Raw genomic sequence first — 3,913 nt, 5'->3', positions numbered from 1 at the left:
AACATCAGTTATATTATAGTTATTATGTTGTATTTATTGTGTACACTTATTCTTTTATTTATATAATAATAATATATATATATATCAAAATTGTCCCAGACTATTCATGTTTGAGCTAATTTGTCCACACACAATTCTTCGGCAATTTATTCTTAGTAGACAAAATTGATGCTAAAATAGTCCCTAATGTTTAATTATGATCTGAATTGATTCAAATTTAGTCACCAAATGGATCATTTGCGATATGTTTGATATTTGATGGATTAATAAGAACAATTATTATATCTCTGGTGACTAAAAATAATATATTGAATAGTTCGGAGCGGACTATTTTAACTTTAAATATATTTAATAAAATACCTAATATTATACGAATATATATATGTATATATATGACAGGTTTATATAATATAATATATTATATATTAGCAATATGATAATATTTATATTATATACATATAATATTTTATATATAACTATAATATATATATATATTTAACATATATATATATATATACATATATATATCAATTATCTCATATTATACAATATTACATATCCTTTGTAAAATAGTGAGATGATGTACATTGGATGGTGGTAAATGTTATGATTGATGTGGATGAATTTACATTTTTGTTTATAGAATATGAATGATGTAACATGAATCAATTTATAAATTTGTTTATAGAATTGGTGTGTTATAGCTGCTATGATTGTACTTTCTTTTAATAACCTTATTTGATCTTACTTGTGGATGATTGTACTGTCATCTGCACTTTTTTCACTAGTTCTTACTGTGTTATTGCAATACATATGTTTTATAAGTATCCTATTTGAACATGTTAGAACAAATGATTAAACCTATCTTCAAACCTTCATTGATCATGAAATAGTCTTCGAAGATGTGTCGAAGAAGGGTCTATTAAGTGTTGCAATAAATTTCAACTATTCTATAAATTTTTAAACTAATGTTTTTATCTTCAACTTTTCATTGATCATATGAAACTATCTTCAAAGATATGTTAAAGAGAGACCGATTAAGTGTTGCAATAATTTTCAACTATTTTAATAATTTACAAATATCATATCAACCATAACCAAACTCTGTTTGACGGTTGTTTGGCACTTATTTGAATCAATATTGTCCAAAACTTTAAGTACTTTGCAGTCAAATGTGATAGTATTTTGGATCAAATGGAACATTCTCTAATACTCACGTTTATAAGGTAAAGGGCAAGAATTTCCTTCTGAGTAAATTATACCCCATTTTTAATATACCTCAGAATATGTATATCATATGTTTCTAAAATTCTGCAAAATAGTAAGATCGTTTAATTATATACATTTATAGGGTTAGGTAATTAGCTAAGCTTATTAAATTAATATGATGTTATATTGTAAGTATTGCATTAGTGCTTAAGGGCCTAAACCACATATCTATGCATGTAGCAGTCTAAAGCGCTAGGGAGGGCTGGGATTGAACCTTTGGGTAGTGTAATTTTAAACCCTATTTAATTCCTTTGCATTACCACACTTGGGAGATAGGGTGGGCTCTCAGTTTTCGTTCCAAATCGAGGCCAGTTTGGTGTGGGGAAGGTGGACTGAGCGCTAGAGGGAGGAAGAATTGTTGAGGGAGTTTGGGTAAGAATTTATGGTAGAAGAAACGAAAAGGAAAATGAAAGGAAGAATGAGAAAGTGAATAAGATATGTGGAAGAAGAGAAAGAAGCAAAAGGAGAAGAAGAGGAAGAGGTAAGAAATAGTATTTTGGGAAATGTTCATTTATGTTTAAATTTCCTAAATTAAATTCCTTAATTTGATGTTTAGGTTTCCAGTTTAAAAGCAAGAGAATTTTGAAGATTTGAGAGGGGTATGAGGAGAGGAAACTTAGAGGTAAGTGTTATTTTTGGGATAATGAAATTATATGTATATTATTATTTTGGAAATGTTCATTTATATGTAAAGTTCATAAATTAAATTCCTTAATTTGATATTTAGGTTTTAAGTTTATAAGCAAGAGAATTTTGAAGATTCGAGAGGTCTATGAGGAGAGGAAACTTGGAGTTAAGTGTTATTTTTAGAATAGCGAACTTATATGTATATTGTTATGAAAAAAAATCAAAATAGAAAAATATGTTGTGCAAGTGGTTAAATCAAGAAATTTTGAATTAATATAGGTAACGGACTTGAGTAGGAGAATCAAAGGTGTTAAAATTTTCAAAGCAGCTGGGAGCGGATGTAAGATATGCAATTTTAATATAGTATGCCAATAGTTTAATTTCATCAGTATACTTGTATTTGAATTGATTGTGCGGGATTTATGTCCTCGTACTCTTGGATGTTGAGATTAGCCTGAAATTATGATCAATGGTCATGCGGTGATTGTATCATATGATTCATACATTCTTACATGCTTATATGCTAATACAACAAATAGGCGTATCAACTTATATGCAAGTGCATAATTATAAATATAGTTAAATGCCTGCATCCCTAAGAGGAAATTAAAAAAAAAAAAAGAGATGATCAGATAAGCCAAAGAAAATTTCATGTTAGGTGAGAGGTTGGAGGGGCAATGCGACCCTGATGGGTAGTGTGATCCAATAGAGGCAGTGTGACCTTGTAGGGATAGTGCGACCTCAATATACTACCTCAAAGGCTATCAGTGCAGCGCTCCAATTCAAATATTTCATTTTAAAATACGTTTTCATATTTTGAGTTGTTACAATAATCGTGTGACAGATATTAATACTAAAGTGAGATTTCTTCTAGCGGATGATGCATTTTAACTGAATAGGTTTGGGGCATAATTATGGCTCCCAGCATTTTTTTTGGTTAAATTTTTAGAGTTTCCATTGAGATGGTAGTTTTGGGTTTTTTGCATTTAATGGTTCATTATTACTTGGTGGTGTGTAATTAGGTTTCCAGTTGATATTTGTTTTGTTGATTGAGGTTGTCTTTCTTTTGTTAGTTCATTGAAAATCTTCTTGATGAAGGCACCAAGAGTCCTCGCACTATGCGTCTTTCTGCTTTGCATCTGACAGGGTTATGGCTTCGACATCCCAGAACACTCAAATATTATATAAAAGAATTGAAGTTGCTGTCCCTATATGGCTCTGGTGCGCGTCTTTTTTTTTTTCTTTTGAAACATATGAAGTGAATTCTTTGTCATTTTCTTTTACGGGTTGAGGTTCTTTTATGCCAATAATCTAACAATGTTTCTGAACAGTGGCTTTTGATGAGGATTTTGAAGCTGAATTAAGTGAAAATCACGAAGCCAAAATTGAATTTCCATTGTTAGCTCAAAGTCCTGATCCTGAGTTGACCGAAGTAAGCCAATCTGTGCTGTAATTGCTTTCAATGCCATTTAATTTATTAAATTTGAAAGGAAAATTCAGTTTATTTATCTTCCTGGTGGGTCAAGAAATTTCTGAACTTAAACACTAGATTTGCTGCTTGACCGTGTACTAGGGCAAGGATGTTTAACTAGAATTATTCTATTCGTATCATGGACATTAATATTGCATTCGCTTATATCTGGGGCCTATTTGAACTCATATTTGTCATTTTGGTAAGAACATTGTCATCACTATCTTGGCCTTTGATTCTTTCTAAGGTTAATAAACTACGGATATGACACTATGGTCTCATCTGGTTTGTTTGGCTCAATCCTTTAGCAGTATTGTACACAGGCGCACATAGTGCCTTGCATGGCTTCTAAGAATGCTTCATCGCTTGAGCATGGCTAGGGGCTATCTTGCTGTGTGACACACATATAAATGAGGCAAGCATTCATTCTTTTATTTAATATGAGTGTTATACTTAAATCTGAAATCTGAGTTAATATAGTTGCTCGGTGATGATTGATGACTCGATGTCGGATGGTGGAGTGTAGGAGTATAAGAGGTCATAATG

General features: G+C 31.0%; 1 long non-coding RNA gene across 1 annotated transcript; it reads left to right on the top strand.

Annotated features, from left to right (window-relative positions):
* Positions 1-950: 950 nt before the first annotated feature.
* LOC110092034 lies at positions 951-3,517 on the top strand. Its single transcript, XR_002302546.2, has 3 exons — positions 951-3,117; positions 3,228-3,328; positions 3,470-3,517. It is a non-coding gene; the product is annotated as an uncharacterized LOC110092034 (long non-coding RNA).
* Positions 3,518-3,913: the final 396 nt, after the last annotated feature.

Source organism: Dendrobium catenatum, unplaced genomic scaffold (genome assembly GCF_001605985.2).
Source record: "Dendrobium catenatum unplaced genomic scaffold, ASM160598v2 fragScaff_scaffold_321, whole genome shotgun sequence".
NCBI lineage: Eukaryota > Viridiplantae > Streptophyta > Magnoliopsida > Asparagales > Orchidaceae > Dendrobium > Dendrobium catenatum.
Note: the sequence above shows the minus strand (reverse complement) of the source record. Positions and strands in the feature narration are given on the sequence as shown.